Source organism: Bison bison, unplaced genomic scaffold, assembly GCF_000754665.1.
Source record: "Bison bison bison isolate TAMUID 2011002044 unplaced genomic scaffold, Bison_UMD1.0 scf7180017864207, whole genome shotgun sequence".
NCBI classification, from domain to species: domain Eukaryota; kingdom Metazoa; phylum Chordata; class Mammalia; order Artiodactyla; family Bovidae; genus Bison; species Bison bison.
Window position 1 is genome coordinate 586,508 of NW_011494779.1, and position 15,744 is coordinate 602,251.

General features: G+C 40.5%; 1 protein-coding gene across 6 annotated transcripts in view; it reads left to right on the plus strand.

Moving 5' to 3' along the window:
* PLCH1 (phospholipase C, eta 1) overlaps positions 1-15,744 on the plus strand; it is a 253,204-nt gene that overhangs the window by 125,958 nt on the left and 111,502 nt on the right. The gene's annotated exons all lie outside the window — the stretch shown is intronic.

The window sequence follows — 15,744 nt, forward strand, 5'->3', positions numbered from 1 at the left end:
CCGGAGAATTCCCATGAACAGAGGAATCTGGCGGACTACAGGCCATGGGATCCCAAAGAGCTGGACATGACTGAGCAACACACACACACGCATGCAGAAGCAGGTCCCGCATTCCATTGACCCACCAATGTCATATATGACTCTCCCAGTGTTCTGTGTTTCTGCATTAAGAGGCCTGTCAGGTGTTCAGCAACTTTCCTGTCTATCTCCTATTTTTTCTTGGACCGCAGCTCTTTCTTACTCTTTGGTTATTTCTCACTGACTCCCTTCTTCACCATCAAAATTTTTGCTTCCAGTTTCTCCTTCTTGTCCCTGCCACCATTGTGTTTAATATTTCCTACTCTCTCAATCCATCCTGACACTGCCCTCCCTGATGTTTTTTCTGTCCCTTGTCAATTTCTATGTGCTTCCCAAGATTTATCCCAGCAGTCAGAGCGTAATCATGGACACTTCTCAGCCCTGGTGTTCTTGCTTGGTGGACTCCCTTGTACTGCTGAAGAAGTGTGCAAATGTTTGTGTCCACATGAATGTGCTTGTGTGTTTGTGTGTAGTTATTTCTGAATGCAGAGAGGGAATCTTGTAATCAGATAGTTTGGGTTTTAATGCTGGCCTTCATTTTTATTTTTTTCCCCTAGGATTGGCTATTTAGAAAACTTTGTAGCACATCTGCTCCAATTATATATGCAAATTTTGCTTAAAAGAAAGTTTTTGGGTTTTTTCATTTTTCTCCCATTTTTAGATTTTTCTACTTAAAGAATGATTTTAAGATCTATAGTGCAGTGATTTGAAATATGGACTAATCAAAACACCACTTATTTGTGACAGTTACTCGACAATGTTTACATGGTATTTTAATAAAGGGAAGCTTTTGATACCAAGTTTGAATGGGGACAGACAATTGTTGAAAAATCAACTTGCGTGGATACTCCTAGGCTTTTTCTTTACCACAGGGAGATCTATTTTTATGTTTTTTTTTTTTTTTTTAGCATGGATTTTTTTCCCCCGCCGCAAAACCACCTGTCACAGAAATAAGGTGCCTGCTTTAAATGCTATTCAACTCGATTTCCAACTGGCTGTGGCTGGAATGTGCCAGGCCTGCTTCAGATCAGCAGGCAGTTTCTCTGAGCCCCTCACTCCTCCGGGGATGGAGACTTTGACCTGAAAAGACTTGGGGGCGGGGAAGTGCTTTGTTTTCTAGGGAAAAATGTGATCTCTTCCTCCATTGTCCTTTCTTTGACTTGTAGCTGGAAAGCCTTACAGGCTCACAGAAGTCAGACTTCTATGGACAAAATTAGGACAGTTTGCATGAAATCAGTTGCTCTTTCTTGACTTTTTTTTTTCTTTCTTTTTGGCAAAAAATAATTGACTCCGTAAACCAGTAGTTAGAGATATAGAGGCTTGAGGGTGAGAATTTGGAAACTGGTGGGGGTTTATGAATTTGTTAGCATACAAAGCAGACTTTCCTTTAAAATGAAATTAAAACAAAACACAGGAAGTAGGTGGCAAGTGTGTACGGTGACTTTAAGAAATGAATGAGACGCTAACAACCTCGACAAATACTTCCTCTACAGTTAGTGTGTGTAGCCCACTGTGTAAGTTTCCTGTCAAGGTATCTTTTTAAAGAGGCGACTCTGGATGGGATGTAAGTGAGATCAGATAAAATACAGATGGTCATAAGGCTCAAAATTTAAAAAGTACCTCTTCCCCACTTAGCAGCTAATTACAAGTTAGGGTAAGGGCTTCTCTGGTGGCTCAGAGGTAAAGAATCTGCCTTCAGTGCAGAAGATATGGGAGATGTGGGTTCAATCCCTGTGTCAGGAAGATCCCCTGGAAGAGGAAATGGCAACTCACTCAAGTGTTCTTGCCTAGGAAATCCCATGGACAGCGGAGCCTGCAGGCTATAGTCCATGCGGTCTCAAAAGAGTCAGACACAACCAAGCGACTAACACGCACACAAGTTAGAGTGGATCTGAAATTGTCCTGAGCAGCCTCCAAGGGGACAAAAGGTTATGGAGATGTAGTCAGTAATGGTTAGTTGAAAGTCAGAATTTCATATCTTTTAACTCTTGCTTTAACTGGGATATTTCATATTTTATCAGTAGGGGATGAGACCTTGTGCTGATATCTTAATATACAACTAAGCTAGCAAGCCTTTGCGTCTTTCACTTACATGACTCTGAATTAAGTGCTGTGCCTGGGAAACAGATTGACTCCCACTGACCACATGCTCAACAGGTCTGATGAGCGGTAATGCTGTCTGGAGCTGTGGTTTCCAAACTTAAATGGGACTCAGAATTACCTGGGAGAGCTTTTAAAATACAGATTCTCAAGCAACAAGGATTTCTGGAGACGTGTGTAGCAGTTTGTACAAAGAAAGCCAAGTTTGGGGACCTGTTGCTGCCTTAAAAGAAACTGGATATGTCTGAGGACCACACTTGACTTCTGTCTCCTAATAGCTGTGTACATTTTGACCTATGCATGCATGCATGCTCAGTCGCTTCAGTCGTGTCTGACTCTTTGCAACCCCATGGACTGTAGCCAGCCAGGCTCCTCTGTCCATGGGGATTCTCCAGGCAAGAATACTGGAGTGGGTTGCCACGCACTCCTCCAGGGGATCTTGCCGACCCAGGGATGGAACACATGTCTTCTGCGTCTCCTGTGCTGCAGAGGGTTCTTTACTGATGAGCCATGGGGGAAGCCCACATTTTGATCTAACCATCAGTCAAATAACAAGCTAGCATTTTGAAGTTAATGTGTAATATAGTCAACTTTTTATTCTTTTTAATATGCCCAGTAGAGATGCTTTTGTGCTTTGACATGAGTGTTCTTGTAGAACTAAGAGAAAATATTTTAATATCTTTAGGGAAGGTTAAGCCTCACTTAAGTCCCCTTGTCCAGTGTCACCCAGGAAACAACCAAGATTAGGAGTAAGCAATAATGAAACTTGCTTTCCAGTTACTAAGAACAGATGTGTGTGTGTTAGTCATTCAGTCGTGTCCAACTCCTTGCAACCCCACAAACTGTAGCCCGCCGGTCTTCTCTGTCCATGGAATTCTCCAGGCAAGAATACTGGAGTGGATTGCCATTCCCTTCTCTAGAGGATCTTCTTGACCCAGGGATCAAACTCTGGTCTCCTGCATCGCAGGCAGATTCTTTACTATTTGAGCTACAGGGAAGTCCTACAAAGAACAAATACCAAGGTCTAAATTTTTACTGTGGTAAACAGAGTATTTATAAAGTAATCATAGCTACTGTTTGCATACTCTAAGTAAAAAGAAAAGTACATGGCCTAGAACAAGAAACGTTTTAAAACTGTATCAAGTGTTCTTACAAATAGCTGTGAAAAGAAGAGAAGCGAAAAGCAAAGGAGAAAAGGAAACATATACCCATTTGAATGCAGAGTTCCAAAGAATAGCAAGGAGAGATAAGAAGGCCTTCCTCAGTGATCAATGCAAAGAAATAAAGGAAAACAATAGAATGGGAAATACTAGAGATCTCTTCAAGAAAATTAGAGACACAAAGGGAACATTTCATGCAAAGATGGGCTCAATAAAGGACAGAAATGGTATGGACCTAACAGAAGCAGAAGATATTAAGAAGAGTTAGCAAGAATACACAGAAGAACTATACATAAAAGATCTTCACAACCCAGATAATCACGATGATGTGATCACTCACCTAGAGCCAGACATCCTGGAATGTGAAGTCCAGTGGGCCTTAGGAAGCATCACTATGAACAAAGCTAGTGGAGGTGATGGAATTCCAGTTGAGCTATTTCAAATCCTAAAAGATGATGCTGTGAAAGTGCTGCACTCAATATGCCAGCAAATTTGGAAAACTCAGCAGTGGCCACAGGACTGGAAAAGGTCAGTTTTCATTCCAATCCCAAAGAAAGGCAATGCCAAAGAATGCTCAAACTACAGCACAATTGCACTCATCTCATACACTAGTAAAGTAATGTAATGCTCAAAATTCTCCAAGCCAGGCTTCAGCAATACATGAACTGTGAAATTCCAGATGTTCAAGCTGGTTTTAGAAAAGGCAGAGGAACCAGAGATCAAATTGCCAACATCCGCTGAATCATCGAAAAAGCAAGGGCGTTCCAGAAAAACATGTATTTCTGCTTTATTGACTATGCCAAAGCCTTTGACTGTGTGGATCACAATAAACTGTGGAAAGTTCTGAAAGAGATGGGAATACCAGACCACTTGACTTCCCTCTTGAGAAACCTGTATTCAGGTCAGGAAGCAACAGTTAGAACTGGACATGGAACAACAGACTAATTCCAAATAGGAAAAGGAGTACGTCAAAGCTGTATATTGTCACCCTGCTTATTTAACTTATGTGCAGAGTACATCATGAGAAACACTGGGCTGACGGAAGCACAAGCTGGAATCAAGATTGCCGGGAGAAATATCAATAACCTCAGATATGCGGATGACACCACCCTTATGGCAGAAAGTGAAGAAGAACTAAAGAGCCTCTTGATGAAAGTGAAAGAGGAAAGTGAAAAAGTTGGCTTAAAGCTCAACATTCAGAAAACGAAGATCATGGCATCTGGTCCCATCACTTCATGGCAAATAGATGGGGAAACAGTGGAAACAGTGGCTAACTTTATTTTTCTGCGCTGCAAAAATCACTGCAGATGGTGATTACAGCCATGAAATCAAAAGACACTTACTCCTTGGAAAGAAAGTTATGACCAACCTAGACAGCATATTAAAAAGCAGAGACGTTACTTTGTCAACAAAGGTCTGTTTAGTCAAGGCTATCGTTTTTCCAGTGGTCATGTTTGGATGTGAGAGTTGGACTATAAGGAAAGCTGAACGCTGAAGAATTGATGCTTCTGAACTGTGGTGTTGGAGAAGACTCTTGAGAGTCCCTTGGACTGCAAAGAGATCCAGCCAGTCCATTCTAAAGGAGATCAGTCCTGGGTGTTCATTGGTAGGACTGATTTTGAAGCTGAAACTCCAATACTTTGGCCACCTGATGTGAAGATCTGACTCATTTTAAAAGACCCTGATGCTGGGTAAGATTGAGGGCGGTAGGAGAAGGGGATGACAGAGGATGAGATGGTTGGATGGCATCACCGACTCAATGGACATGGGTTTGTATGGACTCTGGGAGTTGGTGATGGACAGGGAGGCCTGGCATGCTGTGGTTCATGGGGTCACAAAGAGTCAGACATGACTGAGCAACTGAACTGAACTGATTATGTTCTTCAGGGGTCAGGCTCGAACTCTGTGTCTTCTGGTATTCACCTGATCCAAGCCACATCCTCCACCTTCATTCCTTATTGTCCTTATTTTATTGTTATTTTTATATACTACTGACTAGAGTTGTCATTCCTATGTGCTAGATAAAATTTCCAAAAGCTAGACTTAGTATGTTATAGATTTCTATATTTACTAGAAAGGGTCTGAGGAACCAGGACATAGAGTCCTTGTTTTTATAGATCATAAAACTGGAGGCAAAGCTGTTGGAAAGACTTAGCAGTGATGATCCAGTTTGTGCTTTAGATGGGACTTGAAGGCAGACAGTCCATATGATGAAACAGAATGAGAGTTGCTCTAGGGCCAAGAGCACCTGATTTCAAGCCTGACTCTGTCATATCCTAGCTTTATGACCTCAGACAGGGTCTTCATTTCTCTGACTCTATAATAAGAGGCAACTAATTATCTCTACCTACTTCACAGAAATATTAAGAGGAATAAGTCACATAATGTATGTCAGTACTCTTAACTCTGGATACACAGTAGAATCCTTGGGAAGTTTAAGCAAATCACCAAACAAAACAGATACTCAGTCCAGTCCCATCCTGAGAAATGCTGATTTAACTGATATGTGGCGAGGCTTTGTGATCAGCACTTTTAAGAAGGTCCCCAGGTGCTTTTAATGTGCTACCAGGGTGGAGAACCATGAAAGAGCCTTACTGGATGCCAATGATCTTTATAAATTCAGGTCAATATTTACTGTGGCTTGGGAATTTTGCTCCCAGATATTCAGTACAATGTCATATCACTAAACAAATAACAGAACAGTGCCATAGTCTTTTATATATATACATATGTGTTATGACAAGCCATATTGTTAAATAGTGACAGCAGTGTCATTTCTGATCTTATGTTGACATAGAAAACTGTTTACATAGTAGTTGGAACTAAATTTAGAATTTTAAAATTAATTCATATCCCTCTTCCCCATGGGATAACACTGAAACAAAATGAACAAAGCTATATTGTTATGAATTCTTGTTTGTATTTCATTTGTTTCCCAGGGCTAACAATTATAGAATATAAAATAGGTCTTATTGAAAAGGCAAGTATCATGTGAAAGGCTTTAATAAAATAGAAACAAGGTTCTGACGTTTGAAAAATTGCTGATTAATTCATTTCATCCTTTCTTTGACCTAAATCCTCCCATATGTATTTATCAGCTTTGCAAACAGATTGACTTTGTGCATTTAGAGTTTGCAAACAAGTCCCAGAATGTTACTGCTAACCAATTAGTTTCTAAAAGCCTTTCAAATAATCTTATCGTCTCCACAGGAGTGATTTAGGCAATGAAAAAAAAAAAGTTTGTTCTTCACTGAGAAGAATCATGACTTAATAAGAGTGGAGCTCACCATGGCTGTTCGTAAGCATACTTATTCATGAGCTGATATTATTTGAGTTTATGCCTGATTACTGAAAAGGAAGAGCATTTACAGTTGAAGCCAATCCTCTGTGAGAGCAGTTATATTTTGTGTAGAGATCATTTTTGAAAATTCATATCTGTAGTAAGAGATCCGGATGTTAATCAGCTTTTTTTTTTCCTCTTTAAAGTTAGTCTAATAGGCTTTTGGATGGAATGAGGCTTTCAGCTTATCGAAAGATAAAATAATATTTGTGAAAGCCAGATCAGCTGTTTGTACTCATGGAGCTTAGAGGAAAATGCATTTTGAGGGAAGCAGGATGATCAGTGATACTCAGTGACCCTCTGAAGTCCGCACAGCTAGTTAGTGACAGAACCCAAACCAGAGCTCTTTCTGCCAGCCCTCTTTCTGCCCCTCAACCCAGACCAACTATGTCATCCAGCCCAGCAGCAGGGTATCTCAGGACTCACTGTGAACCAGGTCCCCAAATATGTCCTGGGTCTGTGCTGAGAACTAAGTATGCCCTGTACTTCTGCTCTGATGGTTTTAGGAAATCTCTCTTTTCCTTCCTTTGACAGAAGCATTACCTGCACCTTTTCCACGTAGAAATGAAATTGTTTTCAGAAACGAATCCCTTTCAGCCACACAGCTTTACTCTGATCTGTGGAAGCTGGCAAGAAATCAATTCACATTTTTGTGTAGTTTTTGGTTGAAAAGATTCCATTGTAGAGGATCTGTACTTTGTTGTTGTTGTCGTTCGCCCGCTAATGCAGTTTGTTGATCAGTGTCCCAGAATAGACGTGTTTACAAAAGAGCGCAAGTGATATTTTTATGTGTCCTCAACACAGACACGGCCATGAGACTGTGTGAGAGACTGCCTCAAGGTGACCTTTAGAGCAGAGAATGAGCAGGGCTCCAGGTGTGCTCAGTACTGTTGGAGGGGATTTTGCTTCTTGGCCTTTCAGAGAACAGAGCCTGGAAATACATGCAGCTCTACACACACACAGACATACAAGTATGTACACAAACACCTGTGTATATGATTTTGTTTACATTTTGTCTTGTTTTGCACTCCTCTCATCCTTATTGATTTAAGTTTGAACATGTAGGATCCTACAAGAGGTGTCACACCGTTCTTTACCATCATCACTCAATTCTCTTCCACCCTTATAGGTAACCACCTTCACTGTTTTCTGGGTTATCCTTCCTGTATTTCTTTTTGTGATGATGAACAATATTTATATATTTAAAAATTCATATACTTTTTATTACACAAGAATTAGCATACTCTAAGTTATATATGCTTGTTTATACTTGGCCTTTTTCACTTATAATTTTAATGTATATAAATTATATCTCAAAGCTATTAAAAAGTCACCATCAGGTGGCATATATGGCATTCCTAACACAATATGATTTTCTCTGATTTGACCTTGGCTTAAAGATTCAAACCCATTTGGATGCCATGTAGACTAAGTGGAAATGTTGGGAATCTCCCCTCAAATGATTGTATTATGATACTTTAAATCGGAAGTGTATTTTTTAACAGCATTTTCTGCTTGAGGGACTTAGTGAACTGATAACCCCTAAAGAAATTTACTTAATATTTTAAACTAACTGTGGCAGAAATGATTGATTTAATCCCTCTGTGGTGTTGGAGAAGACTCTTGAGAGTCCCTTGGACTACAAGGAGATCCAACCGGTCCATTCTGAAGGAGATCAGCCCTGGGATTTCTTTGGAAGGAATGATGCTAAAGCTGAAACTCCAGTACTTTGGCCACCTCATGCGAAGAGTTGACTCATTGGAAAAGACCCTGATGCTGGGAGGGATTGGGGGCAAGAGGAGAAGGGGATGACAGAGGATGAGATGGCTGGATGGTATCACTGACTCGATGGACGTGAGTCTGAGTGAACTCTGGGAGTTGGTGATGGACAGGGAGGCCTGGCGTGCTGTGATTCATGGGGTCGCAAACAGTTGGACACAACTGAGCAACTGAACTGAACTGAAAGAGTTGAATTCTAAAGGACATTATAGACCACTTTGCTACGCCTTTTATTTTACAGATGAGACTCAGAGAGCTTTAAAACTCTAATTATGTAATAAAGTTAGAAATGCAGTCCTCGACTCATCTGTTCTACTCTTTAAATATTTATACTATTTTGTTAGGCAGTGATTAAAATGATAATTATTAAGACTCTGTAGAAACATGGAAAGCTGTTTATAATACAAATGAAAAAAAGAGCAGCATGCCAAATGGCTTAAATATCATGATTGCAACCAATATGACAAATTTGTGTTCATATTGAGGTCTGGAGCATAACAGACAAAAACGGTATGTGTGTTATGTAATGGGTTAAAGGGCATTTCTCCCTTAATGTTTTTGAACATTGCGGCATTGTATCCAACTAAACTTCTTTTCTAAAAATATTAGGGCTACCACAGGGGGAATGTGAAATCAAAGAGATTGTTGGTAGCTGCCTGAATCTGTTGCCTGTATCTGCACTTTCCCCAGATACTTTCCAGCACTGGAAATGTGTGATGAGGTTCTATTATCCTATGCCTCTGACACTCTTCCATTGTTTACCCGCCCCTGGAGTTTTGCCTTTATTCCGTTGTTTCTCACCCTGTTTTATGGAATCTACTGACCCAGCACGGCTGGTGAATGACTTTTATAGCAGGTAGTAACTACTGTTACTTATCTCAACTGAATGCAGAATATAAAGAAATTATGCTGACCCTTAAGTAATTTAGGGCTTCCCTGCTCACTCAGATGGTAAAGAATCTGCCTGCAGTGCAGGAGACCTGAGTTTGATTTCTGGGTCAGGAAGATCCCCTGGAGGAGGACATGATGACCCACTCTAATATTCTTGCCTGCAGAATTCCATGGATAGGGGAACCTGGAAGGCTAAATACAGCCCTTGAGGTTGCAAATAGTCAGACACGACTGAGCAACTAATACTTAAGTAATTAAAATGAAGTCGCTCAGTCATGTCCGACTCTTAGCGACCCCATGGACTGCAGCCTACCAGGCTCCTCTGTCCATGAGATTTTCCAGGCAAGAGTACTGGAGTGGGGTGCCATTGCCTTCTCCAAGGAATAATATTTTGTCTCTAAAATGGGTGATTATTACCCAGTGGAATGAGCCCCAAAGATTGAGGGTGCTCCTTCTCTGGTTAGCTGTACCACTCCACAGGACCGTCTACTATCAGGTTTGAAGAACGGAGTGATAGGTTTAGATGACTTTCAATCTGGTTAAAAAACAGAAATCATTTGTGGATTTGCCTATCGCGTGGCTCTGATTCCTGAAAAGTAGCCAGAAAGAAAAGAAAGCACTGTACCATGATGAGCCTGCCTCAGTTCTTTGTGGCTTTGGGACCCTGCCCTCTGTAAGAATTCTATTTCTGGTCAGAGTTGCCACATCAGCTTAAACTTCATCTAAATGCAAGTTCACTAGACTTGTTTTTTTTCAAGTTGACTCTAACCATATGGTTTTTTTGTGTGCTAGAGAACATCACAGGGAAAGCATAAAGCAGCTACATAAACAATTTAAGCAGCACTTTGTTTCAGACCCTAGCTCTGCCAAGAATGTTTGGATCATATATACTAGTTCACGGCAGTGGATAATGCTAGGGTTTCAGCCCATGACTGAGCTAGTGCAATAAACGTGAAGCTAGTGAATATTTAATGTACTATTCAAACACACTCCCTCTCTAAGGGGTTGGGTCTCATTTTCTAAAACGTTCGGGTTTCTTTGGATGACGCTTGCTAAGTGGCACGTGGTGTTATCTCAACTAACTGATTAAACTTTTATGTTTCTGTGCTTTTCCTGTTAAGAAAGTTGAGAATATTATATCCATAATGGTTTTATTTCAGGGAAAAGAAATGGGACTGTGAAAAGTCCAGGGAAAGAAGAGGCAGAGTGAACAGGGCAGAGGGCACTGTGTCTGATATATAGACAGTCCTTCCTACAGGTCTACAGTCCTCGCTTTAGGTCTTGGTGATACAGTTAAGTCAAGTTAAGTCAACTTTCTGTTCTGGCATAAACAGTTCATTTTATTCTCCTTTCCCAAGCAGACATCTTCTTGAATTATATCTTTTATGCCCCCTCTCCTTTGCTTAGAAATATCTAGTGAATCTGTTATTGCCATTGTGTTTAAATCTTAGGTCAGGCATTCCTACCTCTATGCATCTAGTCTTATCTGACCCCAAAAATCAAATATCCTGTTATAATTGCCTTTTAGGACACTGCACCAAAGAGAGCGAAGCATCCTTTCCTATCCTCTGATTAACCCATGCTCTTTCCTGTCCTCAAGGCTCCACTGACACTGTTTTATTACCACATTCTCCCTACCCCCACACACTGTATTCTCTTTTTGCTATGGACTCCCATGTATTTTTGTCATGGAGTTTATTTTTGAAAATATCAATAATAAAATCGTAATAATAGCTACCATTTATAGTGTTTATTTTGTGCCAGGCACTGCTTTCGGTACTTTACATGAATTAACTCATTCAGCCTTCAACAACATTTCAAGGGGTAAGTATCATTATTCCCATTTTGTAGACAAATCCTGGAGACATGTTCTTGCTCAGTTGCTGAACAAGTCATGTCCAACTCTTTTTCGACCCCATGAACTGCAGCCTGCCGGGCTCTTCTGTCTTCTACTATCTCCCAGAGTTTGCTCAAATTGATGTTCACTGAATCTGTGATGCTATCTAACCATCTCATCTTCTGTTGCTCGCTTCTTCTGCCTTCAATCTTTCCAGTCATCAGGGTTATTTCCAATGAGTCGGTTCCTCACATCAGGGGGCCAAAGTATTGGAGCTTCAGCATGAGTCCTTCCAATGATATTCAGGGTTGATTTCCTTTAGGATTGACTGGTTTGATCTCCTTGCAGTCCAAGGGACTCTCAAGAGTCTTCTCTAGCACCACAAAAAAATTGAAAGCATCAGTTCTTCGGTACTCAGCCTTCTTTGTGGTTCAACTCTCGCATCTGTACATGACTACTGGAAAAACCGTAGCTTTGACTAGACAGATCTTTGTCCGCAAAGGGATGTCTTTGCTTTTTAATATGCTGTCTAGGTTTGTCATAGCTTTCCTTCCAAAAAGCAAGTGTCTTTTAATTTCATGGCTGCAGTTACCATCTGCAGTGATTTTTGGAGCCCAAGAAAAGAAAATCTGTCACTGCATCCACCTTTTCCCCATCTATTTGCCATTAAGTGATGGGATTGCCTGCCATGATCTTAGTTTTTTGAATGTTGAGTTTTAAGCCAGCTTTTTCACTCTGCTCTTTCACCTTCAACAGGAGGCTCTTTAGTTCCTCTTCACTTTGTGCCATTAGGGTGGTGTCATCTGCATATCTGAGGTTGTTGATATTTGTCCTGGCAATCTTGATTCTAGCTTGTGATTCATCCAGCCCAGCATTTTGAATGATGTACTCTGCATACAATTTAAATAAGCAGGGTGATAATACACAGCCATAACATACTCCCTTCCCAGTTTGGAACCAGTCAGTTGTTTGGTGTCTGGTTCTAATTATTGCTTCTGGATCTACATACAGGTTTCTTAGGAGGCAGGTAAGGTGGTCTGGTATTCCTATCCCTTTCAGAATTTTCCACAGTTTGTTGTGATCCACACAAAGGCTTTAGCATAGTTGATGAAGCAGAAGTAGATATTTTTTGGGAATTCTCTTGCTTTTTCTGTGATCCACCGGATGTTGGCAATTTGATCTCTGGTTCCTCAGCTTCTTTGAAACTCAGCTAACACATCCAGAAGTTCTTATTTCATGTACTACTGAAGCTTACGTTGAAGGACTTTGAGTATAACCTCACTAGCATGTGAAATAAGCATCATTGTACAGTAATTGGAACATTCTTTGGCATTGCCCTTCTTTGGGATTAGAATGAAAACTGACTCTTTCCAGTGCTGGGGCCACTGCTGTGTTTTCCAAATTTGCTGGCATACTGAGTGCAGCGCTTTCACAGCATCATCTTTTAAGATTTGAAATAGCTCATCTGGAATTCCATCACCTCCACTAGCTTTGTTCATAGTAATGCTTCCTAAGGTCCACTTGATATCACACTCCGGGATGTCCAGCTGTAGGTGAGTTACTACACCATTGTGATTATCCAGGTCATCAAGACCTTTCTTGTACAGTTCTGTGTATTCTTGCCACCTCTTCTTAATATCTTCTGCTTCTTATGGGTCCTTATTGTTCTGTCCTTTATTGTGCCCATCCTTGCATGAAATGTTCCCTTGGTATCTCTAATTTTCTTGAAGAGATCTCTAGTCTTTCCTAGTCTATTATTTTCCTCTAATTCTTTGCATTGTTCATGTAAGAAGGCCTTATCTCTTGTTGCTATTCTCTGGAACTCTGCTTTAAGTTGGATATATCTTTCCCTTTCTCCCTTGCCTTTCACGTCTCTTCTTTTCTCAGCTATTTGTAAGGCCTCCTCAGACACCCACTTTGCCTTGTTGCATTTCTTTTTCTTGAGGATGGTTTTGGTCACCACCTCCTGTACAAAGTTATGAACCTTCATCCATAGTTCTTCAGGCACTCTGTCTGCCAGATCTCATCCCTTGAATCTATTCACCATCTCTACTATATAATCATAAAGGATTTGATTTAGGTCATACCTGAATGGTCTAGTGCTTTTTCCTACTTCAATTTAAGTCTGAATTGTAAAGAGGAGCTTGTGATTTGAGCCACAGTCAGCTCCAGGTCTTGTTTTTACTTATTGTATAGAGCTTCTCTATTTTTGCCTACAAAGAATATTATCGATCTGATTTCAGTACTGACCATCTGGTGATGGCCATGTTCAGAGTTGTCTCTTGTGTTGTTGGAAGACAGTGTTTGCTATGACAAACACCCTTGACAAAACTCTGTTAACCTTTTCCCCGCTTCATTTTGTTTTCCACAGCTGAACTTACATGTTATTCCCAGTATCTCTTTGACTTCCTACTTTTGCATTCCAATCTCCTATGCTGAAAAGGACATCTTTTTTTTTTTGGTGTTCTAGAAGGTGTTGTTGGTCTTCATAGAAATGGTCAATTTCAGCTTCTTCAGCACCAGTGGTTGGGGCATAGACTTGAATTACTGGGATGTTGAACAACGGTTTGCCTTGGAAACAAACAGATAATTCTCTCATTTTTGAGACTGCACCCAAGTACTGCATTTCAGACTCTTTTATTGACTATGAAGTCTACTCCATTTCTTTTAAGAATAGTAAATATAATCACATGTGAATTAGATTTGCCCATTTCTGTCCATTTTAGTTTACTGATTCCCAAGATGTTGATGTTCACCCTTGCCATCTCCTGCTTGACCACGTCCTATTTACCTAGATTCATGGACCTAACATTCTAGGTTCCTATGGGATATTGTTCTCTACAGCATTGGACTTTACTTTCACCACCAGACACATCCATACCTGAGAGTCACTCCTGCTTTGGCCCAGCCTCTTCATTCTTTCTGGAGCTGTTAGTAATTGCCCTCTGCTGTTTTCCAGTAGCATATTGGACACCTTCTGATCTGGAGGACCCATCTTCTGACATCGTATCTTTTTGCCTTTTCATGCTGTCCATGGGATTCTCTGTGGCAAGAATGCTGGAGGGTTGCCATTAACTCTTCCAGTGGACCACAGTTTGTCAGAACTCTCCACTCTGACTCTTCCATCTTGGGTGGCCCTGCACAGCATGGCTCATAGCTTCATTGAGTTACCCTCGCCCCTTTGCCATGACAAGGCTATAATTCATGAAGGGGCATGGAGGCATTGAGGGATAAAATAATGAACCTAAGCTCATACAAGCAAGTGGAAGATTTGGAATTCTGTCCCAGGCTGTCTGGATTCAAATTGTGTTCTTAACCACAGTTCTAAACTACTGTTTGTAAGTTATCTTTTTAGAGGCTTCATTCTTTTAAAATTTAACTCTGTAAGTCAAAGTCTCCTTATTCTCTGCTTTACCTCATTATATAACCCTGTGCCTGGAGCAGGGAGTGACTCTGTGAATATTTGTTTATTGATGTGACCTGATGTCAGAGGTCAAAGAAATTCTAATATGTTTTTCTGGGAGTTTTGACTTGCTTGGTTAGACTTGATTTTTTCTTGATAAACTGACTGTTTCCTGTTCTCCCTCTAACTGTTGGTATGAGATGGTCAGGGTGACTGTCAAGAATTTAAATCCATGACATTTATTACCTAAATGAATGGTGCTAAGTGGTGGGTAAATTTACTAATGTGTGTGAAATCAAATCTCAAATTTTGTTCTGTGCTTCAAAGTAAACATTTTAAATTTGCATGTTTTTTTCTTAAGCAGTATTTTTTTACTTGCGTATTTGATATGTCAGATCAAAGGCATAAGAGCAACCTGTACTTCACCTTTCTTGCAATATCAAGTCCTAGAAATATATTTAGTTTTGCACAGTTTTTCCTTGATTTCTTTGGGGGAAGAAAAGACTCTTCATGGAGGAAATGGTCAAAGTTGGTTATGTTAAAGTTACTTTGAGAATTCTGTGCCTACTGTGTTAGGCTCTGGGATCAAATTCTTTCCTATTTAATATAATGACAAGTTAGCCAAAGAAGCTGAAGTCTAACTTTGAAGTTTTGTTTACCATGTTTCTTTTCTCTAACAGCATGCTGCTTGATAAGGTAGGTGCTCAGAGCTAGTTGTTTCTGGTTCTCTAAAGGTTACATCTGTGCCTGTGTGTTAGTCAGTGAAACAGAAGCAGTTTCTGGCTGATGCAATGAGAAAAGGGCATTTGGAAGAGTATTGTATAACTTGGAGAACCAAGGGGGAAAACTGAATAATTTGCCAGCTTTAGGAAGGGTGACTGTGACAATTGTAACATCTTGAGTGTCCAACCAGGAGCATCTCTGAAGTTTTGGCCTTTGCAATGACTCAGTTCCGTTTTCATTCAGTGCTCTGCTCAGGATTTCTGTTTCTTGGAAGGGAGCCAGATTTGCTCTCCGCCTAAGCCAGGTGCCCATTTCTTGCTTGGGATGGTTGACAGGTCACCGGAGGCACATAAGATGGGAAAATAAGTATTTCCAAAGGAAATGTGGGTACTATTAGCAAAGAAAAGGAAACGGACATCAACAAAAGATGCTC